General features: G+C 46.7%; 1 long non-coding RNA gene across 1 annotated transcript in view; it reads left to right on the forward strand.

The window, feature by feature from the left end:
- Nucleotides 1-21,952, forward strand: part of LOC146035693 (uncharacterized) — a 24,094-nt gene extending 2,142 nt beyond the window's left edge. Inside the window, exons 2-3 of the long non-coding RNA XR_014460699.1 lie at nucleotides 19,970-20,163; nucleotides 21,817-21,952. This is a non-coding gene — a long non-coding RNA (uncharacterized LOC146035693). The remainder of the gene's footprint in view (nucleotides 1-19,969; nucleotides 20,164-21,816) is intronic.
- Nucleotides 21,953-25,095: the final 3,143 nt, after the last annotated feature.

Raw genomic sequence — 25,095 nt, forward strand, 5'->3', positions numbered from 1 at the left:
GTAGTGGACCCTGATGCAGTAGATCGGGGATCATTGGCAGAGTCCACGGCCCCTGCACCACCATCCTGAGGACAGTTGGGAACCAACTCCGCCGGGGCCAGTAGGGGAGAATGATCACCACTGTGGCCTGTTCCTGCCGTATCTTCTTCAGGATGCGAGAGATCATCGGGAATGGGGGGAACACATAGGCGAGTTTGAACTCCCACTTTAGGGCGAACACATCGACTCCTTCTGACCCTGGGAGATGGTACCTTGAGAAGAAGCGTTGGACCTTCCTGTTTAGGTGTGTCGCCATAAGGTCTATTTGAGGGACCCCGAATCTTTGTGTTATTTCGTTGAACACCTGCTGATTTAACTCCCATTCCCCTGGCCGTACTTGTTCCCTGCTGAGGAAGTCTGCCAGCGTATTGTCCTCTCCAGGAACATGCAGAGCTGTTAGTGACAGCAGATTTGACTCTGCCCACGGTAGTATCTTTGTGACTTCTTCTAACAGGGCCTGACTTTTGGTGCCGCCCTGTCTGTTGACATATGCCACTACAGAGGTGTTGTCTGACAGTATTCTTAGATGGCTGTGCTTTACTTGATCCTGAAAGTGACGCACTGCATTTACTACCGCTCGCATTTCTCTTTGGTTGGAAGACATGGTGCGTTCTATTTTGGACCATAGGCCCTGGCAGCTTGCTTCTTGCATATGTGCCCCCCAACCAGAGGAACTTGCGTCTGTGGTCAATGTCACGTAGTGAGGCTGAGATAGTGGAGTGCTTCTGTGCTTCAGGAATGGACTTTGCCACCACACCAGAGAATCTCTTGCACCTTGACTTAAATTTACATTGGTATTTAGGTCTGAATGCACTCTCCTGAGAACCAGAGCTTCCGCCTGCAGAGTCCTCATCCGCCATCTTGCCCACGGAATTATGTCGATGGTGGAAGACATCATCCCTAGAAGGCGAAGAACTAGACGCAGAGATGACTTTGTCTGAGTCTGAACTAATGCAGCTAATTCCTGGATCTTGACGCACCTCTCTTGCGACAGAGAAATCGTGTACTGGGTAGTATCTATCATCACCCCCAGGAACTGCAGTTTCTGGCAGGGCTTGAGATGGCTCTTGTCTCGATTGACCAACCAGCCGTGAGACTGTAGAATCTCTATCGCTCTTTGGACTGCTAGTTCCACTTCTAGCTCTGATCTTCCGCAGATTAGGAGATCGTCCAGATAGGACCACATGGCTATCCCCTGTAATCTTATGTAGGCTACAAGACTCACTATGACCTTTGTAAAGATCCTTGGAGAGGATGAAAGGCCAAAGGGGAGGCATGTGAACTGTAGGTGTTGATTTAACACGTGAAGCCTGAGAAACTTTCTGTACTTTGGGTGAATGGGTACATGAAAGTAAGCATCTTTCAGATCCACCGATGCCATGAAATCTGCTTGTTTTATGCCTTGTACTATGGACTTCAGGGTTTCCATCTGAAACTTTTTGTCCACAATGTATCTGTTTAAGTCTCTGAGGTCTAATATGGTCCGAAACGCCCCTGATGGCTTTCGAACCAAAAACATTTTTGAGTAAAAGCCGGCCCCTTTCTCTCCGCAGGGAACTGGTTCTACTGCTCTGGATTTTAACAGATCCTTGATTATTTGTCTCAAGGCCTGTATCTCTTCTGAATCTGTGGGATTTCTTGACTTCAGAAATCTTTTGTTTATTGGAACCTGCTTGAACTCCAGCCTGTATCCAAATTTTAGCACTGACAGGACCCATCTGTCCTGTACTGATTCTTCCCACTGGTGGACGAACTTCAACAGTCTTCCTCCCACTGGGATGGACTCTCCCACATGTTCGTTGTCAGAATTTCTTGAACCCCCTTCTGGAGGCCTGACGAAAGGACTGCCTTGTAGATCCAGAGAATCTACCGTACTGTCTACCAGGCCTATAGGTCCTGGCTTCTTTGAACTGGTCTCTAGATGACTGACCCTGATATCTTTGCTTCTTATCTTGTGGCAATCTAGCCGATTTACCGCAGGTCATACGTTGGATAATTGAGTCCAACTTACTTCCAAATAATAGTGACCCCTCATAGGGAAGAGAGGCTAGCCTATTTTTTGAACCTGCATCTGCGGACCAGCTGCGCAGCCATACTGCCCGCCTTGCTGCCACACCCGCTGCCATAGACTTAGCAGCATATTCTACTACATCCAGGGACGCTTCACACAGAAAATCAATGGCCTTCATCATGACAGTCAGGCTTCTTTGCAGATACTGTCTTGACACATTGTCTTCAATATCAGTGGCCAAGGACGAGCCCCACGCTCTTAAGGCCCTGGAAGTTGACGCCATAGCCACTCCAGCTTTTACGGATACTGCTGAGGCGCCATGCACTTTCTTCAGTGCCCCCTCAGCTTTTTTATCCATACTATCCTTGAGACTAGCACCATCCTCCAGAAGGATTGTAGTCTTTGACACCACTTCGGCCACTGCCGCATCAACCTTAGGGACAGTACAGAATTTTTCAAATGCTTCATCCTTAATTGGGAACATCCGTTCCAATCTCTTAAAGTTACTCGACTTCCTGTCCACCTTCTGGAACTGACCAACCATTAGGTCCATAAGCACTTTATGCACCGGAAAGTTTCTGGTTTTGACAACCCTGTCTTCAAACAGAACATCACGGACCTCCTCCTTATCCTTAATGTCCATCACCTTATAAACATACTTTAGGAGATTATCCACCAAATCAGGATTGTATGATCTCTCTTTCTCAGTAATCTCTCCAGATTCATCACCAGTATCATCATCTGTATCCTGAACCAACAACAAGGAATCTGTATCATCATCATCACCAGCACAGTCTAGGCTGACTTGGGATCTATTTCTTTTAGTCCCCTGCATATCCTTTAACTCATCCTTAGTAACAAAGGATTTCTTCATCCAGTCCATTAACTGGAGCATGGTTAAAGACTGTGCCTCTGCTGGCTGCCTGCAGCCCTTGCATACATGGACATCCTTTTCAGGAGGGAACTCCTTGTCACACAGCATACAATTACTGGACAAATGCTTGGATTTAGTCTTCTTCTTTCCAGAAGCTTTAGACACACTAGGATCAGACAGATACAAAAGCCTATCACTTAACTGCCCTAAACTATGCACAGCATGTAGTAATACAAGTGCCTCACTGAGGGCTTACCTCTCCATGGCAGTTTCAGCTTCAGGGGGGGTAGAAACGCTTACAGGATCCATCTGCAGACTTCACACTTCAATCAGCATACAAGCTTCAGATAGTGTGTGAGATCCAGCGTTTTTGAATCCAGCGCCAGTCACCTGCGCATGCGCAGAAGCGACTTCCGGACGCCAGCCGCGTCACTTCCGCCTTGCGTTCCAGCCGCAGAGCGCTACTTCCTGGTTTTGCGTTCCAGACGCTCGGGGCACAGTCCAGCACACTGCTTCCGCCCACCTCCAGCCAGAAACGCTGAGCTGCTTGATCCCAACGCTGTACCAGCAAAGACTCAGCATGGAGGGGCAAATAAAGTGGATGCCACAGGCACAGCCTGATATCTGGCAGCAGTTCCAGGCACACAGCGCAGGACGCAGCCTGATGAGTGCCTCTTCCCCCGGGGAGCCACCCCGCAGCCTGGCCACGCAGGGACAATAGCTGCAACAAACGAGGTAAGCCAGGCACAAAATAAAAAACCTATCTACCTATCCTAAAACTTTGAGACAGGAAAAAGACTGCAGGGTATGGAGGAAGGGGAGGATATATACCCAAGGTGGGCGGAGTCAAATCTACCTGTCTAAACATAGGAGCAAGAGGAAATAACCCAGAGTAATGGCTGCCATGGAGGGTGAGGAAGAAATGCTCTGTTCCTGGACTTCCCTTGTAATGTAGGATTGCCATCACCTGTGGTCAAACACCTTTCTTATCAATTACCTAGCTCCCCACAGGTGATGGAAATCATATATTACCAGGGAAGTCCAGGAGCAGAGCATTTTCTCCCTGAAGGAGAGGGTCAGGTAGGCAACCCTGGCATACCTACCTGACCCTTTCCATGAGGGAGAAAATGCTCTGTCACTGGACTTCCCCGGTAATGTATGATTGCCATCACCTGTGGTGAGCTAGGTAATTGATAAGAAAGGTGTTTGAGTCCAGGAACAGAGCATTTTCTCCCTCATGGAGAGGGTCAGGTAGGCAAGTTTGCACGTGGATTACTTTACATGTATTCCGCGGGGCTCGCTGCGCTTGCCACACTTTATAAAATCAACTCCAAACTGACGTGGATAGTGAGGGTATGAACAAGTTGGGGGGACACGTAACGCATCCCCTTGCGGGGCTCGCCACACTTCGGGCTGCATGGATAGTGGAGGTGTTTCAGGAACACTTAGCTGACTACGCTGCCCATGGGAACACTACACTACTTCTGACAGGGACGCTTACTACGCTAGCAGGAACACTGCACTACTTCTGACTGACGACAATAACCGCGCGAACAGTACGCTGATTCTGACGGGGCCGCTACACTAACTATGTAACGGGAGCCGTGCTATTACACAATTACCCATTATTATTATTATGAATCTTCAGCCGTATTCAGAAGCGGGAATGTGACCAAACTGGCCCAGTAATATGTGGGTTATTAAATTGTATGTATATAATGGGGGTGGGGCGGTGAGTTGATGGCTTTCACTGGGGACATGAGAAGGGGAGATAACAGCCTCCCTGAATGGTTCAAGCTAGGGATGGCCATTGACTATCAATGTTCTTAAAACATCGATGCTTGGGACATAGTGCTTGATGTTTTGGGCATCGATAGTGGAGGGTCGAATAGTTTTATGCTATCAATGGTAAGGTTGGGGGCGCGTGTGCACTGGGTGCGCAGCGTTGGGTTTATGACCAGCACTATTCTGTTTTTAATCATTTAACGTGTACAAGTAATGTACGGTTACCCATAGATACCATGCTAGATGTTTCAACCAGTTTTATTATATGCCAGGGACATCTTAACATATTGGCAGTTGCCCAAGGGCCCCCAAATTCTGGGGCCTTCGAGCTGCGGCATATTGGGTTGTGGACCTCTGCCATCCTGAGCTTCTTGGGAGGCAGTATAGAATGCTGCCTGCCGCTCTTATTGGGAATTACACACAATCAGAGCATCAATGAAACATTCTCTTCCTGCTTCCCAGCCTGCAACCAGACAGTAAATAGCTGCCAGCATGCTGATGGGTGGATGACTGGAGCTATCCACCAATCATAGTCCAGCATTCTCTTACTGCTTCCCATCCTGCAGCCAGACAGTAAATGGCTGCAAGCATGCTGATTGGTGGATGACTGGAGCTATCCACTAATCATAGTCCAGTACTCTCTTCCTGCTTCCCAGACTGCAGCCAGATAGTAAATGGCTGCAAATAGAAAGCAAAGGTGTAACCAAGGTTACCAATTCGGGCGCTTGATATGATGTGTTTCTCTAATAGCTGCTGCTTTAATTTAGAGGGTAGTCAGTCCCCTCAGAAAATAAATAATATAAAAATATGCTGATGTGTGGGTCTCACCAGTATATATAAAGCAGTGCTGGACAGTGGTGATTAAAAATGAACAATATTTAATAAGAACAATTGGTACTTGTTTAGTTTCACGGTGGCAGCTGTACGCTACGCTAGTTTTGAATCTTGGCAGCACGCCAACGTTATCAGCGTAGCGCGGCAGCACTTTTTTAAGCTACGTGGCTTTTTTATCTAAGCTACATTATTAGTGTAGCTCATAGGCTGCCTTGAACTACGTTGTCAGCGTAGTGACTCCGCGGCAGCCCAGCGCTGACAGGTCATTGTGGCAATTATAGTTCCACAGAGAAATAGACAGCCCGGCACACCGCTAACAAAGGGGGCGTCTGCAGGGTGCGTCTAGTATTTAGATGCTATAGCGTCTAAGTACAGCGCTGGTAAAGCTACGTTATCAGTGTAGCTGCCTTCTATAGTTTCACGGCGCCAGCTTGAACTATTTCTCTGTTGAACTACAAGTGCCACAATGACCTGTCAGCGTAGTGACTCCGCGGCAACTAAGTGCTGACAGGTTGCTACGTTATCAGCGTAGCTGCCTTGTGTAGTTTCACGGTGCCAGAACTACGTTGTAAGCGTAGTGACTCAGCGGCAGCCCAGTGCTGACAGGTCATTGTGGCACTTTCCACAGAGAAATAGACAGCCTGGCACACCGCTAACAAAGGGGGCATCTAAATTTTAGTCGGGTATAGGGGTGCAGCATTATCCCAAAAAATACACAGACCAAAAAAATGTGAAAAACACTAGTAAACCTGTCGACAATGACACTTGTCGATGTAACAGCTGTCAACCTTGTTTATTCCACTATCCACGCCAGCCCGAAGCGTGGCGAGCAGACGCGTTACACGTCCTACCAACCTTTTCATACCCCCCACTATCCACGTCGGCGTGGAGTTGATTTTATATAGTGTGGTGAGCGCAGCAAGCCACCGAGCCCAAAGCGTGGGAAGCGGACACGGAATACATGTGAAGTTTCCCGTGTCCCCTCGCTGCGCTCGCCATGCTTCGGGCTTGGTGGCTCGCTGCACTCGCCACACTATATAAAATCAACTCCACGCTGACGTGGATAGTGGGGGTATGAAAAGGTCGCTACCTCGCCTGAGGGAGCAGAGTCAGCGCGTGCAGAAAGAGCTTGAAGGGGTCTTCTGCGCCCAGTGTCTTCCTCCAGATGAACTCCTGGAGATATGAGTCCAGCTGATAGCGCGCAGTCCCCCTTTGGCACTTATTGCGCCACTTGCAGGATCCCCACAGTCTTTCTATATTCTGGGTGTGAACCCTGCTTGTCGGATCCACAAAGTGGTAGCGGTGGTTCAGCCTGGCGTGGTGATACCCTGCCTGCTCTGTTTGGTACGCCCTCCAGCAGTCGCTATAAATTGTGGTCCCCGGGAGCACGTGCCTCTCTATGGCAGCCATGAGGGTGCTGGCGTCCCGCCTCTCGACTGCCCTCAATAAACACTCTCCGGTCTGTCTGGGGATGCCCCCCGAAGATCCACTGCTGGGGCAGCATGCGTCCAACATTGTCCTTGCGCTTAATAAAGAGGCTTTCATCAACCTCCACAATGGTGCCTGGGCCGCCTATTTGTTGCTGAGGCTGAGACAGGAGGTCGACAGCTCAGGACTTCCTCATTAAATTATTATATTGCACAGTGGTGGCCTGGGAGACAGATTCCCCTTTTACACCAAAACTACTGGGTCGCACCGGGGTTTTTGGACCTGGGTGCGACCCGGCAGTTGTTCCCTTTTACACCAGCGTCCCCCGGCATTATGCCGGGTAGGGAACGCCGGTGAATTCGGGCGCAGGCGCTCTGAGATCACATCATCTCCAAGCGTAGGGAAACCCGCCGACCCTCACCCCCGCAACGCCGCCTGACACCCCCGCAACGCCGACCAACGCGCTGGGGGCAAGCCCAGCACTCAGGTAAGCTGCTGGGCTGCCCCCAGCCTCCGTGCGCCCCCAGCCTCCGTCCATGAGGTGAATGGATGCATCCATTCACCTCTGCTGCTGTCTGCATAGTACCTCAGACAGCAGCGGAGGCTGTACGCAGCCTCTGCCCAACCTCCGGACTGACCTCAGGGCACTGCGGTCCGGAGGTTGGGGCTCCCCGATTTGAGGAAATGGGTCCCTGGGTCGGATGACCCGGGTTACCCATTTACACGGCCCCTGACTCCGGGGAAGCCCCGTGTCCAGCCCTGAACATTTTCCGGGTTGTACACCGGGGACCCGGGTTATTATTTTTTTTTTTTTGCCCTTTTACACCAAGGCCCGGACTGGAGTGGCAATAATCCGGGTTGCGGCTCTGGTGTCAAAGGGGTAAGAGAGGTGTCGCTGACAAAAACGTACACTAGTCAGCTCCTCAGCCCAGCAGAATATAAAGCGGATGAGGGTAACGAAGGTCAGATGACACCCTCTAAACCACTGTGCAGCCCTCAGTCTTTTTTCCTGCAGTTGCGGATATTGCAGCGCCTCATCGGGTGCCCATTGGGGCAGGTCTGTGTCTCAGGCAGGAAATGTTGCTCCTGAAGGAATTCCACTGCCTCCTCCTCAGTCTGGGGCAGAGTAAAAATTGTCAGCCTCTCTGCAGCCATGTCTCCGATACGTCTGCCTCTCAGAGAATACAACAGCTGACTGACTATGTTAACTGTGTACCACTCAATTTACCAGCTGACTGACTGACTAGTCGCAGGTACACACACTACGCTGATTTTGACAGGGACGCTTACGCTGACTACGTACTGCCTACGCTCACTACACTATGTTACTTATGACTGACTACGCTGGTCGCACGGAACACTACGCTGTACTTGTTTAGTTTCAAGGCGGCAGCGGCCGTTCGTCTGAGTCCCCTTGCGGGGCTCGCTTCGCTCGCCCACGCTGCGAACTCGGTGGCTCGCTGCGCTCACCACACTATCTAAAATCAACTCTATGCCAACGTGGATAGTAGAGGTATGAACTATCTACGTTGGCATAGAGTTATTTTCATTTATTTTAGATAGTTTGGTAAGCGCCGTACCCGAAAGTTCATGGCGGCCATGCTGCCGCCGTGAAACTAAACAAGTACTCACTACGCTGCCGCGGGAACACGAGGCCTATTCTCAAAGGGACGCTACGCTAAGTACGTAACTGCCGCCGTGAAACTAAACAAGTACCGAACAATTTCATACAAATAAAAACAAACTATATGATTGGCAGTAACTAAGAAAGCATAAAAAAGGATCTGAGGTACATTTATTCCATCATTTCGGGACATATAGTATAGCCACAATGTTCCGTAAATAGGGAGGTGCAGGTGGTGTCTCCGGAGATTTTTTGATATTTACCAAGCCGGTTGCCACAGAGTGGCAGGGTGGATGTTTCTTAAATAACAGGCAGTCCCAAATACTCCTTGTGAGATTCCGCAATCAGCTCCTTTGGTAACAATGCAGGTTCTCTAACAGAGAGAGTCCTCCTTACAAACGTACTCCTGATGTGTATAGATAGTGGCTGGTCCCAAAGATAAATTTGTCCTCACGTCCAATAGTAACACCTGACGCGTATCCCTGCTGTATCAGCAGCTTTATCACCTTTGATAAAGCTGCTGATACAGCAGGGAAACACGTCAGTGGTTACTATTGGACTGAGGACAATTTTATCTTTGGGACCAGCCACTAGATAAAAAAATCCCTCCAACAATCTATAGCACTATATTTTTGCATGCACAGCTTACTGATAAATGCTCAGCTGTGTGAACATCAGCATTGTGCACAAATGTTAATACGGCTCTAGGTCTTTTGGAAGAAGTCTTAATACATGTGTCACATTTACATGAAACTATTTGTGTTCAAACTTTTTTTATTCTGTCAAAGAACATCAAGCAGGTCCACATTATTTCAGAACGTGACATGGTAGTGGTGAAATACTTTATTAGGAATGTTTTTGACACCCAGGATACCTATATGGGACCCATTGGGTCCTCCAGGGCCCTAGGCAAGTGTCTAGGTTGCATTGTGGAAAATCCGCATCTGCTGTTGGCCCTTCACACCTCAGTCCAACACTGCCTTATGATACAAAAAGCTGGACATAGCAGGCAGTTCCCTGCTGAATATAACTATGATTGAGATAGGGGGTTGGTTGGCACAGGCTTAAAGATTATTGTTTAGTTGTAAATTTAAAGGTACTGGTTAATTAATTAATATAGACCAACATAAGTGAAGGCTGTTCAGGGAAACCCTGATTAGCGATTGCTGGTTGGTGGTGCTCCCAAAGAAAGTTCAGCGTATATACTGAAAGGGGTAGTCTGTAAGAAAAGACTGAATGAGAACCAATAGGTTTTTGGGGCACACTTTATGTAATAATATACGAGAGCGGAGACGGCGGTTGCAGCACGGGAAATGACGTTCGGCCGCACCGTTGCCGTGAGAGACACAAACTTGAGGCGAAAAAGAATATAACTATGCCAGGAATGCTGCTAATGTGGAATCCAGTGGGAAAACAAGATCATTTTGTTGTTGCAGGACAACATATTTAAATGGCAATAAAGAGGTGGAGATTGTGTAATCAGGAAGATGTACCTGGTTTAACAAGTAGCTGCAGATCTGAGTTTTACATGCCCTCAGAGAGAATGGTAATTAGGTGTTAACATATATTTCAAGTTGGATGCCTGTAGCACTATACAGGCACAATTTAGGAAAAGTGCACTAGTAGGCACAATGTAGAAATCATTAAAATGCTGAAATGAGAATTGTATTACGTGTTTATTTTTCTTTAATAAAAAATAATGTACAAAAATAGTTTTGAAATGAGAGACATGACATCCTTACAAAGACTTGAGGCCAGATGCACTAAGCTTCAAAAGTGATAAAAAATGGAAAGTGATAAACAGCCAGCCAATGAGATCCTACCTTTTGTGTCACAGAATGTGTTTGAAAAATGTCAGGCAGGAGCTGATTGGTTGATTGTTTATCACTCTCCATTTTATCACTTTTGAAGCTTAGTGCATCTGGCCCTTAAGGAGCAAATAGGTTTGAAGTTGCCCTAAGGATACATGAAAAAAGGCAGGCTAGATGGACCAAGATGTTTCTATCTGCCATTAAATTCTATTTTTCTATGACACGAAAAGCATTCTGTTATGTTTAAGACATACTTGAGCCGCCATGAGCAGTTTTATCTATACTATAAGGACATGGATTCATAATTGCACAAAATGGGCCATTTAGATGGTGATTTCCATATGTATTCAGGACCTGTTGGCCCATAGCAAAAGTGCCGTGGCTCATGGGGTCAATGTCGGAGGGCAGCATGGCCACAGCTCTAGCTCATAATAGTGCTGCCCAGCTGGCGGTGTAGTGCTGGAACTGCCTTCCAAAAACATGATTGTAGTGTGCACAGCTGTTTGTAACCTCCTCAAGGAGAATTTACAATTGGAGTGGAGTTAGGCATCTCATCCCCAGGAAGGAGCACCCATTTAGCTCTTCTGTAAAGGTGCCCATACACGCTGCGATTATCCCATGCGTTTTGAACTTTTAAAGTTCAAAAAGCATCGCATTGGATAGAATCGCACCGTGTACCTGCGGGGATGCGTTGCGCGTCCCCTGCGGGTACAATATTGTATAGCACAAAAAGTATCTGCAGGCAGTACTTTTTGTGCTACGTCGCATTGCATCACTTTTGTAGTACGAGATGCACATAACTTAACGATAAACTAAAAAAAAAAAAAGGCTAAAATCGCATTGTACCCGCACAGTACAGTAGATGGCATTCCATCCCCATTCAAGTCCCAAAATTGCATTGGCACAAATGAAGTACAAAACGCACAGCACACATATCGGCAAGTGTATGGGCACCTTTACTCCCAGTTCAAGAGCAAACCTGCAATAAAGAGACAAGTCTCCCAACAATTACTGGCGCTAAGGGAGAGTGATTTAAGTCAGAGGGCTAAAGGGGTATTCAGACCTGAAGCAAAGGACATTTTTTAACAAATGGACAAAACCATTTGGCACTGTAGGAACTGGGTTCCTGAACCTGTCCTGGGCCAAAATGTACTTTCCATAAAATTAGTTTTATTTTAAAGTTTTCTTTTAGTGCCCATAAGTTTTCTTTTTAAAATAGCTCCACCCCGGACCCAGAGTTCCTGAACCTATTTTTATAAAAAAAAAAAGCCCTGCCCCTCTAGCAGCGCCTCTCTAAAACAGCCTGGTGCCTGCCCCGACGGCGTGCACGGGGAAGCCCAGCGCTGCCATAGACTGCAATGCCCGGCGCTTCCCCGGCGTGACAGCAACTTCGGCGGGGCAGGGCCCATCCCCTTTAGTGACGGCGGTGGCCGGGGCCACCCCTTTTCATGTCATCGGCGGCCCGGGCACGCCCCTTTTGTGACGTCGGCAGCCCGGTCCGCCCCCCACCCCTGCGCCCTGCCTGCACAAAATCCTAGAGTGAACACTATATGTCGAAATTGTGCACGTCAACCACATGGTGACAGTCGACCTATCATCCAATACTGGATCTGATCATTTAAAAAACTTAATAACTATCTTTTTTTGGGTAGCTTCAGAATTTTAATTTCAGAATTTTACCTTTTTATATGTGTATTTTTCTGAATGATGTTTACAAATTGTGTGTGGGGGTCTGTGCTCTATCTTACCCAGGAAGCTAAATTGTCTGGTTAAGGTTTTAAAGCTCCGTACACACGATTGCACAGCAATCATAATGCTCAGTGTCCCGTTTTCATTAGCGACCAGAGATGGTCGCTGATAAAAAAGTGAAACTGCCGGGGGAAGAGGCAGGGACACAGCTGACTTGCCAGGGGAAGCCGCTGTTGAGAGGAGCATGCTCCAACGACCATCCGAGGGCCCATGCGTCGCCCCATACACACGGGGATATGGACCTGCATGTTCAGCAGACAAGGGGAGGTCATTAATGATGCGTGGGTATCACTCAGAAGGGCCCTTCTTTTCAATTTTCGTCTAATGGTTAGGGGGCTTCAACCTATGAATAGCCTGCAGCTCCATCTCCAAACCCACTTTGTGCATCTGCTACATGTGTACTACATAAACACACCTGAATAGTTGAGTGATCAGCAGAGATGCATATCTACGACACATATGTGTACACCCTGGAAAAAAAGCAGACTTGTGGCTGCTTTGTGCGCTTTTATGAAACAACCCCTAAGATGTCATGTTTCTTCTGAGCTCACAATCCTTTAAATTGCTTTACTATCGACTAGCCTTTTATTTTAAAACTAAAGGAGCACTGCATCTTCATGTGTTGTGGTTAATCATTGATTTTAAGCATGCAATTTTTTTCACTGTATTCCCCCCAATTAATAGTCCCATACCTTTGGAGCCAGTGTCACAACCTCCCTTACCACGGGAGTCTTTTACCGGGGGCGTGGAGTGTGCAGGCGGCAGCGCTGGGGCTCTGGGCGGATTCGGTATGGAATTCCGGCGTTCAAAATCCCGACCGCCAAAATCCCGACAAGGGGGGGACGTGGATCGCCCCCCCTTGTGGGCTTGCTGCGCTTGCCATGCAGTGGGCCCGGTGCCTCGCTACACTCGGCACGCTAATTTATTCTCCCTCTATGGGTGACACCCACGGAGGGAGAAAGTTTCGGGATTCCGGCATCTGGATTTTGAACGCCGGGATTCCGACCGCCGGGAAATTGACTGCATCCCGTCTGGGTGGCAGGTTCCCCATCCAGCGGCTCAGTCCGGGCGGCCCTAGGGCTCCGGGCATCGGCGGGCTGAGCGCTGTCTGGCTCCGGCATCTGCAGGAGTCTCCCTGCAGTGCCAGTGGGCAGTGCAGACAGGTGTGCGGCATCCGGGTCGGCGGTCACGTGCTTCTCTAGGGGCGTGCTCACCACAATGTTACGAATTTAAAGGGCCATGCAGGATGTGACATAGTCACCCTGCAAGTATAAAAGGAAGTCTCTGGCAGGCAATCCCTGCCAGAGTATAGGTTCACATTGCCTACTCCAGCATTCCTAGAGTTATTCTGTGTATTACTGTTGCTGATTTGTGCTAGTTCCTGACCACACTTAAGTATAACCCCTTCTGTACCTCCAATGTGTTTTCTTGTGTATTTGACCCGGCCTGAACTTGACTCTCCAATTTCTCAGTCCTTTGGTACCTCATCTGCTCGATTGTTGCTGACCCGGCTAGACGACCACTCTCCCATATACCCGCGGCTACTTCCAACTCACATGGGAAACCTGACCAGGGGGCCGCAACCGACGTGTCAGGCGCCTCCGAAGCCCAAATCCCAATTGGAGGGGTCATTGGCAGAAAACCCCTGGCACGGTTAGACTCCAAGCCCCTATGTCAGGTCAAGCCAATTCCCGAGTTAGTAGTGCCATCCTTCAGTTTGTGACAGGATACTCTGGCCCCATTGGAATATGGATCCTACTAGTGGTCCGTCTCCCAAGTAGCTTCTGGAAAATTTGCTGACCAGGGTGAATAAACAAGAGCAGGATTAGGCTCAGATTATGCAATGCCTGCATACCCTGAAGCAACGTGTAGAGGCTTCACCACCTCCGTTGGCACCAGCACCTTTAGTGGTCGCAGTTGGTGCTGCTCCTCTCCGCATCCCAAATCCAGCAAAATTTGATGGGAATCCTAAGGAATGCCGAGGGTTTCTGAATCAATGCCTCATCCAGTTTGAAATACAAGTGGCGTCCTTCCCGTCGGAAAGGGCGAAAGTTGCTTACATCATTTTGCTACTAACGGGTCAAGCCCTGACCCGGGCCTCTCCCCACTGGGAGAAAAACTATGCCATTATTAGTCAAAGTGCCGACTTCATTGCTGAGTTCCAAAAGGTGTTCAATGAGCCTGGCAGGGTGACTTCAGCCGCCTCAGTGATTCTTCAACTGAAACAAGGAACCCAAACCGTGGCCAGTATACGGTTCAGTTCTGGACTTTAGCCTCCGAGTTGGGGTGGAATGAGGAGGCTTTGATGGCCGCATTCGCACAAGGTCTCTCGGAGAGGATTAAGGATGAGCTGGCATCTCGAGAACCAGCAACCTTAGATAGCCCCATCACCTTGTGTACTCGGGTGGACCTGCATCACCAAGAGAGAAAAAAGGAGAGAGAGCAGTCGGAGGTACAGCTTTAAGTTGGCGCCTCAATTTATTCCTCCTGCGTCCAGTTCCTCCTCAGCTTGAGTCTGAAGAGCCAATGCAAATTGGGAAATCTCACCTTCCTTTTTCGGAGAGGTAACGAAGATTTAAAAAAACGTCTGTGTTTATGTTGCTGGGATTCTGGTCATCTTCTTTCCGGTTGTCCCAAGCGTCCGGGAAACGACAAAGCCTAACTGACTCTGGGGTGCTCAGTTTAGGCACTCTGTCAAACTCCCCTTTCGGAGTCTCCACAGTAGGATTCACTATTGATGTCACCCTTCAAAATCAAGATACTTCCGTGGTTCTCAAGGCGTTCTTGGATTTAGGTGCTGATGGCAATTTCATTACAGCACAGATGGTACAGCGTTTGGGAATCCAGTACCAAGATTTGACCAACCCCCTACATATTGTGGGGGTAGATGGTAACAAATTACCATTCTCTAGCATACATCCTAGCACCGCACCGATACTCATGACAGTAGGGGCGCTCCACCAAGAGACCATTCCTTTCTTCATTCTTTCATTCTGGGTTTACCCTGGTTGCAGTTGCACTCACCTACTTGGAGGAGTCCACAAGTGCTGGCATGGGGTTCAGAGTGCCATGGTCGGTGTCTCGCCAGGATCAAGTGTCCTCATTGTGCTATTTCCTCAACCAATTTGGTGTCTGGTGTCATGCTTCCTGCACCCTATCGAGCCTTCACTGATGTATTCGGTAAGAAAGACGCGGAGAAGCTACCAGCCCATAGGGAATGGGACTGTGCCATTGATTTGATACCCGGGAAGTCGCCTCCTCGTGGCCGGGTGTTTCTGTTATCCATGGCTGAGTCTCTCAAGTGGTGTCTGAGTATATTAAGGACAATCTGGAATGGGGTTTCATTAGAGAGTCCAAATCTCCTGAAGGCACGGGTCTGTTTTTCGTGAAGAAAAAGGATGGGGGCCTCAGGCCTTGTATTGACTACAGGGGTCTGAATGCTATCCCTATAAAGGACCAGTTCCCACTTCCTCTGATTTCAGAACTCTTCCATAGAATCAAGGGGGCACAAGTCTTTTATAAACTGGATCTTCGTGGAGCATATAACCTAATCCGAAATAGGTCAGGCGATGAGTGGAAGACTGCCTTCGATACACAGGACAGGCATTTTTAATACTTGGTAATGCCTTTTGGTCTGAGCAATGCCCCGGCAGTTTTTGAAAGACATATGAATTCAATCTTTCAAGATCTTTTGAATAAGTTCGTAGTAGTCTACTTGGACATCATCTTGATTGTTTCAGAGAATCTCCAGGTACATCGGTGCCATGTTCGTGAGGTATTGTCTCCTTCGAGAACATCAGATATATCGCAATTTGGAAAAGTGTTCTTTTGAGCAATGGGAGATACCATTCCTGGGATTCATTGTCACAGGCACCGAGCTGCGCAGGGATCCACCAAAGCTGTCAGCGATATCTGACTGGCCTCAACCAGTAGGGCTGAAGTCCATTCAGCGATTCCTGGGTTTCGGTAATTTTTACAGACAATTTATAAAAAATTACTCTTCGGTTGTTGCACCTATAACCAAGATTACCTGTAAAGGGGAAAATACTAAGAAATGGCCCTCAGAAGCCAAACAAGCTTTTTAGTTACTTAAGCAACTCTTTGTGACTGCTCCCATCCTGAGGCATCCTGATCCAGACAAACCTTTCTTCCTTGAGGTGGATGCTTCCTGAGTTGGAGTCGGGGCAGTTCTTTCCCAGAAAGATGCCGCTAACAAGTGGTATGCTTGTGTTTTTTTTCCATGAAATTCCAACCACCAGAACGGAAGTATGCAGTAGGAGACGAAGAATTGCTGGCCATCAAACTGGCATTACAAAAATGGCGACATCTTTTAGAAGGGGCAAAATTTCCGGTGACGGTTTATATGGGCCACAGGAATTTATTGTTTATCTCAAAATTGCACATTGTCTAAACTATCGACAAGCAAGGTCATTGTTCTTTGACCGGTTCAATCTGATCCTAACGAATCGGCTGGGTGACAGAACGTTAAAACAGATGCACTTTTCATGGTCTTTGGGTCAGCTTCTTCAGAAGAATTGAATGAACAAAAGCCCATCTTAAAATCTTCCTGTTTTATTGCATCTACCAGGAGAATTAAGATTCCGGCTAGGAAAACATTTGTGTCCTCAAGATTACGAGCTGAATTTATACAGTGGTTTCATTCTTCTCATTTCACTGGTCATGCTGGGGTCAAGAAAACATTAGAATTAACATTTCGCGATCACTGGTGGCCTTCGGCGAGAACGGATGTCAGGAACTTTGTGGCGGCTTGCGACGTATGTGCTCAACACAAGACAGCTACACAAGCTCCGGCAGGGTTGCTCCAACACCCTCCAATTCTGAGTCAGCCCTGGACTGACATCTCCATGGATTTTATAATTAAACTCCCTACCAGTGATGGCTGCAACACTATCTGGGTGGTAGTGGACCGGTTCTCCAAAGCAGCTCACTTCATCCCACTGAGGGGCCTTCCGTGCGCTCCCAAGTTAGCTGAAATCTTCATCAAGGAGATCTTCAGACTCCATGGCTTTCCACAAAGTATTGTGTCTGATAGAGGAGTCCAGTTTACATCTAGGTTTTGGCGAGCATAATGCGCCTCTTTTAACATTAAACTCAACTTTTCCTCAGCTTATCATCCTCAAAGTAACGGACAAACCGAAAGGGTTAACCAAGACCTAGAAAAATTCTTAAGGATTTATGTGTCAGCCAATCAAGATAATTGGGTAGCCCTAATTCCTTGGGCAGAATTCACTAATAACAATTTGTTCCACAAATCCACTGGTCATTCTCCATTTTTTTTATCCAAAACGTGTTCCATCCCAATCTTCCAGAATTTATTTCCAACCACTCAAGTCCGCTACCAGCTGTTCAGCACATGGTTAAACATTTTCTGAACATCTTGTCAAAAGTAAAAAGTAATCTAGAAAGGTCCTTGGACCGCTACAGAAGTTGTTCCAATTACAGAAGACGGAGAGGTCCACAGTTTAGTCCTGGAGACAAGGTTTGGCTCTCCACTAATCTATGGCTTAAGGTGTCATTAATGAAGTTGGCTCAAAGATTCATTGGGCCAGATTTATTAAGCTTGGAGAAGAGATAAACTGGAGATAAAGTGGAGAAAAGGTAAAAGGAGATAAAGCACCAGCCAATCAACTCCTAACTGTCTTTTTCAAACACAGCTGATTGGCTGGTGCTTTATCTCCTTTTACCTTTTCTCCGCGTTATCTCCAGTTTATCTCTTCTCCAAGCTTAATAAATCTGCCCCATTGTCCCTTCCGCATCCTTCAAATAATCAACTCAGTGGCAGTAAGACTTAAGCTTCCTGAGTCCCCAAAAATCCCCAATGTTTTTCATGTGTCACTCCTCAAGCCACTCATCATCAATCGGTTCTCTATTCCCAAACACTCTCCTTCGTCCATTCCAATAGGAGATCAGGAAGAGTATGAAGTAGGCCAAATTCTGGATTCCAGAGTGTCTAGGGGAGTAGTTCATTTCCTGATTGACTGGAAAGGGTTCGGTCTGTAGGCACGTTGTTGGGTTAGGGCCTCAGATGTTCACGCCCCTCAGTTACTTCAGGACTTTCATCAGGAAATTTCCTAACAAACCATTCATACTATAGGGTGATCAATGCCCACCCCTAGGGGAGGGGGTAATGTCACAACCTCCCGGACCACGGGAGTCTTCTACCGGGGTTCAGGGGCGTGGAGTGTGCGGGCAGCAGCGCTGGGATCCGGGTGGCAGGTTCCCCGTCCAGCAGCTCAGTCCAGGTGGCCCCAGGGCTCCAGGCAGTGGCGGGCTGAGCGGCGCCTGGCTCCGGCATCTGCAGGAGTCTCCCTGCAGCACCGGTGGGCAGTGCAGATAGGCATGCGGCATCCGGGTCGACGGGCGCATGCTTCTCTAGGGGCACGAGCCCCTCCACTGTTAAGAATTTAAAGGGCCATGCAGGATGTGACATAGTCACCCTGCAAGTATAAAAGGAAGTCTCTGGCAGGCAATCCCTGCCAGAGTATAGGTTCACATTGCCTACTCCAGCATTCCTAGAGTTATTCAGTGTATTACTGTTGCTGACTTGTGCTAGTTCCCGACCAGTGGCGTAATTAGCATACAGCAACCCCCGCAGTGGCTTGGAGGAGCCGGGGGTCTGCGGGCGCTCTCCCTGACTTGCCTTCAGTTCTCTGCTGCTGTGCAGGATAAGAGAGGGCACTGGGGTCACGGAGCTGCACTGATTTATTTCTTCTGTATGCAGTCCCGTCCTCCCGAGTCCTCTCAGGTCTGCTAGAGCTCACACAGTCACAGGCACACACTGGATTAAGGGATAGTCTGTAAACTATTTTCCACTTTACAAGTGTATTCATACACTCTTGATTACACTTGTATAGCGGCAAGTAGTTTGCAGACTGCCCCTTACTTCCAGCGTGACTTCTGAGACTTTTCTTACAGGGTGGACTTTCTGGAGCCTGTAGCACACTAGCATGGAGCATAACGGGTGTTTAAGAGGGGGTGAGTGTCACACAAAGTGTGTCACAGTGTGTGTGTATATCCCATTAACTATGCAAAACCCAGGTGTCATTTTTTCAAATGTATAGATATCTATATTTCATTTTTATTTCATTTGTTATATTTCCCTGTTTTGGCACTCAGATGAGGGGGGGTGGGGGGGGGGGGGCGCTCCAATTATTTTTGGCTGGGGGGAGCAAAATTTATAGTTACGCCACTGTTCCCGACCATTCTTACGTTTAACCCCTTCTGTACCTCCACCGTGTTTTGTGTATTTCATCCAGCCTGAACTTGACTCCTCCAATTTCTCCTTCCTTTGATACCTCATCTGCTCGATTGTTGCTGACCTGGCTAGATGACCACTCTCCCATATTCCCGCGGCTACTTCCAACTCACAAGGGAAACCTGACCAGGGGGCCACGACCGACATGTTGGGCGCTGCCGAAGCCCAAATCCCAATTGGAGGGGTCACTGGCAGAAAACCCCTGGCACGGTTAGACTCTGCGCACCTGTGTCAGGTCGAGCCAATTCCAGAGTTAGTAGTGCCATCCTTCAGTTTGTGACACCCAGCTTTTGAGGATATTTCAACGCAAGCTCCTGCAACAAACACATCCCTAGTAATAATCGTTCTGATCAGAGTTCAACAACCCCCTAGCACAGGGAACAATTTTAAGGCGTAGTAGATTTATCAGCTAGGACAAGTAAGTTCCAGACTTACATTTAAGCCTCAATATTTTATAAATTAAAGAGAAAATGGCTTATTTATTCTGTAACAAATATCTAACAATACTAATTATTTATTTATTTATTGGTCTTGCCAGATGCCACTAGCTTATCTTACCACTCAAATACCAAGAAAAAAAATGCGTGCTAGGTTTTCTGCTTTCCGAGAAAAAAATAAAGAACTGTACAGCTTTGAATGCCCCATTGTCATCTATGCCCAATTGCTGCATTCTCCGACCGCTGGGCCAGCTCCTGTACTCCCCTGCATGAAGATGGAAGCCTGCTAGCGAAGGTAAATGTGTAGTGTGTTCAGGGAGGGGGTGCAGGGTAGTGGCAGTTGTGTGTATTGTGTATGGAAGAGGGGTGCAGAGTAGCAGTGGTAGTAGAGTGCAGGAAGGGGGCACAGGGTACTGCCTGTAGTGTATTGTGCATGGGGGGGGGGGGAGGTTGTTGCAGGGTAGTACATGTCTTGTGTTCGGCTGCTCCCTGGAAGCTCTACACTTGAGAAAAGAACAGGAGGAGAAGGCAGCACTCTGGAAGCTAATTAATGACTCATTAAGCTACCTGTATTTAGAAAAGTACAATTGCATAATTAGTCATTAGAGGGGGTAAAGTAGAGGGTCCAGAGAAATTCCTGACCATTGTTTTGAAAATACAGGTCGAGTATCCCGTATCCGAATATCCGTTATCCGAATTATTCCGAAATACGGACATTCCAGAAAGTGAAAAAAAATTTTTTTTTTGCTAAAAACTCACTGGGGACATATGTAACAGCACTACTGAGGACATGATATGTAACTGGCACTATATATGTACAAGAAAATGATTGCTTGGCATTCAAATTCAGTGCTGAGATAGTACACACATTTTGTTTCACGTTTTGAAACCTTGTTTTTTGAACAAATAAAATATATTTGTGTGTATTTTATGTGGTAATAAAATATATTTGTGTGTATATTATGTGTTTATACAGCATAAATGCAAGATACTTCAAAATACATCATTGAAATATTAAAATATTCCGAAATACGGAATAATCCGTTATCCAAAATTCTCCTGGTCCCGAGCATTTTGGATACGGGATACTCAACCTGTAGTGGTTTTTGGTAAAATTGGTCATGCTCTAGGACTGTAAAAAAAAATGTGATGTTTGTACTTTCCAAAAGTCTTAAACTGATTATAATGCATTAATGTTATTAGCATGATAAAATGGATAAATACTTGCATGCGTGTGTATGTGTACGGATAAATAGCAAAAAGTTGCTGACCCTAATCTAGAGAATTCTAAATTCAAGCAGTGCTATTTGAGATCATACATGGTGTGTTTTTGCCTTGCGATGTGCACATCACATCTCAAAGTACAAAAGTACTGTATGTGCAGCCGGTATGTTTTTTAATTGATCACATCTAGTTCAAAACACTCGCTGTTGTAGCTTATCGCATGCGCTTTGATCTAGATGCAATGGGATCTAGTACAAAATGCATGGAGCACATCACACCATGGACCTTATTCTGGTCGATTCGTTCGCATGCATATTTGCACACACCCATGCAAACGGCAAACGCACGCCCTATGCGAAACTACGCCCACACCACATGTGAACGAGAGTGTTCGCTATGGTACACAAAGGGGGAGTGTGCTGAAACTGCTCGCACACTTGTGTGCATGTAGGCACATTCCCAAGAGCACCGGAGCATGCACTGTGTGAACGCACAAAGCTATTTTTTCCCCAAACCGGTAGTCATACACACGAACGCAATACATTCAAACATGGTCATCCCTACATTTTAATTATATCTATTGCATTACCTCATTGTCTGCATTTAAACTAATTAAAATAATCAGTGACTATTATCACTTTAACTGTTTCTGAAGTTTCTTTAGATATGTATAATGTCATAATTAAAACACTGCTTTGCTAATTGTGCTTCTTTTACTTTTTAGATCCACCTGTGCCTTTCCTATGTTTCATTTTTTCTTAGAATTGTGTCACTGAATATTGTAATCTATGTCATTTGGATTTCACTGACATGCCCCCCCTCTTTCTTGCTGCCCCCCCCCCTATATTTGTTAAGATGTGATTGTGTCCTACAATAAAATCACCCATGTTTTAAAAATACCAACTACTGTATGATGTTATTTAATGCCTCACACACTATGCTAGGAATGTCATGTAAGTGATCAAACTCATTCACATTCACACATTGACAATCGGTACTTGTGTATTTTGGCGGCGCCCATCGCATCGCATAGGATGGTATGCGATGCAACGCGATATTGCGCGATACTGTACAATGTCATACGAAGTGTGGCGAGCCCCGCGAGGGGACGCGGATACCTGTGAAGCCCGCGAGGGGACTCCGATACCTGTAAAGTTGCTAGGAAAGGTGTAAGTTTTGCAAAATTGTGAAGTCTGTTTTTGAGTAATTAAAGTTATCAGCTACAGACTGGTCCTGATTCACAAATACTCAGTTCTGGAAGAGTAAGTTAATAGAAAACGAATTTTTTACAATTATGAAATAAAGTATGCATAGAATGCTTCTACTTTTGTTTTTTGTATTTTTTTTTTTTAAATCAAGTGTTTTATTGCAAAAATGTAGGTAGTTTTAAGAAAAAAACACAAATTATTATTTATGGTACTTGTGTATTATAGCGGCGCCCCCAATGTTGGTCGTACAATGTTTTTATCGAATCGCATGCCATACACCCGATGGCATGCGATTCGACGCGATTTTGCCCCCTATACGATGGAAAATTGTATAAGCACCCTGCTTTTAAGCACCCAAATGGGTGCTTACAATATGAAATGCACCCCCACGCCACCCCCCCCCCCACTATAAACATGAACCCGAAGCGTGGCGAGCGGCGGCGGTACGCGTCCTCTGACCTTTTCATACCCCCACTATCCACGTCGGCGTGGAGTTGAGAATAGAAAGTGTGGCGAGCGCAGCGAGTGGACGCGGATACCTGTGAAGCCCGCGAGGGGACGCGGATACCTGTGAAGGTATCCGCGTCCCCTCGCGGGGCTCGCCACACTTTATATTCTCAACTCCACGCCGACGTGGATAGTGGGGGTATGAAAAGGTCGGAGGACGCGTACCGCCGCCCCTCGCGGGCTCGCTGCGCTCGCCACGCTTCGGGTTCATGTTTATAGTGTGGGGGGGTGGCGTGGGGGTGCATTTCACATTGTAAGCACCCATTAGGGTGCTTAAAAGGACCCTTTATGGTGCTTATACGATCTTCCATCGCATAGGGGGCAAAAATCGCGTTGCATCGCATGGCATGCCATGCGATGCAACGAAAACATCGTGTGATGCACATCGGGGGCGCCGCTATAATACACAAGTACCAGACAATCATATGCATTCATGGCCTCACAATACTACTCTAAACAAATTCACCCATGCTGGACCACACAATTTTGTTCTCATCCATCTGCATGCACATACACAACTACTACCCCAAAACATTTGCACCCTAATCTAACACATTGTACCCCACCATGTACAATAAACACAAACACAGTGTAACAATAACATATTTATTTTGATAGTAAAAGGATTTTTAATAAAATATAATAAAAACAAATAAAAAACAAACACATAAGGATGCGTCTCCAAGGTGGCCCGCGAGGTCGCCCACCATCCGCTGCATTGCCTTACAACGCTGGGGGTCATTTGTTGATGCTGTAGGGATGGCAATGGTTTGTGTAAATTAATGTAGGTGGGGACATTAAATATATATATATATACATATATATATATATATATATATATACGGTGGATGGCCGCGGCACTGGGGACTTGATTCAAATGAAACAAACAGACAAGCTTTTCTGTTTGTTTCATTTGAATGAAGTCCCCAGTGCCGCGGCCATCCACCGTATGTATCTGACCCTGCTTGGGCCTTTACCGAGGGCACGGGCCCATTAAGAGGATATTTTGGAGCTGAGTGCCGGCAACCCGTTCAAGAAGTATATGTATATATATAGTTCCAATACTGCCGGCACTCACCAATCAATGCAACTTGCTCCACGTGCCAGAAATACACATTCATATAGATCTAGTCCCAACAGGGACAATAATGGCACTCCAGGAGACAATCAACTTTTTCAAAAAGGTGTATTTTTGAAAAGTTGATTGTCTCCTGGAGTGCCGTTATTGTCCCTGTTGGGACTGGATCTATATATATATGGATCTATATATATATGGGACTGGATCTATATATATATGGATCTATATATATATGGATCTATATATATATAGTTTCCTGGTGTTGCTCGGCACTCCGGACGATAAAGCCAGCTACCGTGGTGCCCTCAATCAGATAATATAGTCCAAAGTTCTAGCGTGTCTCCCAGGGGTCCCGGATAGAACAGAGAGCGGCACTCAAACGGATTTTGAGAAATCAAGGTTTAATTTTCAAGGTGGTAAAGGTGGCATTACATGGGCATCATCATCGACGTTTCAAGGCGGTGAGCCTTTTCATCAGGATGCGCTCAAAGTGCATATAGTGCTGTAGTGTGTGAATAAAACAGAGCATACAGCTCTCTTACCTTTATAATGCAGCTGAATAGTGTAATTCCCCAGGCATGCTGCTCCTGTGTCTGCGGGCGTCGCTTCCGGGTGCCTCGGCTTGGCCCCGCCCACCTGTGACGTAAGGCCGTCACCGTGGTAACCCTAGGAAGCGTCTGCTCCATGTTAGCAGGGAGCGTGTCTCTGTGAAGGGGACAAAACAAAACGTGAAAAAAATGCCAAAGTATAAGACCAACAAAATATTTAGTTGGAGATATGTGTAAAACAGGTTTTACTGATTCAGCTGCTGTTTGCTAGTGTCTACGTCAGGTGAATATAAACATTTTTAAAAGGAGATACGCAAAAAGGCATATGTACACTAAAGTAGCATGGGGCTATACTTAATCTAGCATAGCATATAGATTAAGTATAGCCCCATGCTACCCCCGAATACATATATATATATATATATATATATATATACATATATATATATATACATACACATACATGCTGACATAAATTCACATACTGACATATACATACACATACTCATATACAGTACATACAGACATATACAGTACATACACACACACACATACATCATGAACAATTTATATTACTTACTTGCTGCCTCATCATCAGCAGACATGACTTGGACATCCTCTGTCTGGGTTGTGGCTAGGGATGCCAATCCCGGGGCATTTTT

The sequence above is a fragment of the Crinia signifera genome, chromosome 9 (genome assembly GCF_055691185.1).
Source record: "Crinia signifera chromosome 9, ASM5569118v1, whole genome shotgun sequence".
NCBI classification, from domain to species: domain Eukaryota; kingdom Metazoa; phylum Chordata; class Amphibia; order Anura; family Myobatrachidae; genus Crinia; species Crinia signifera.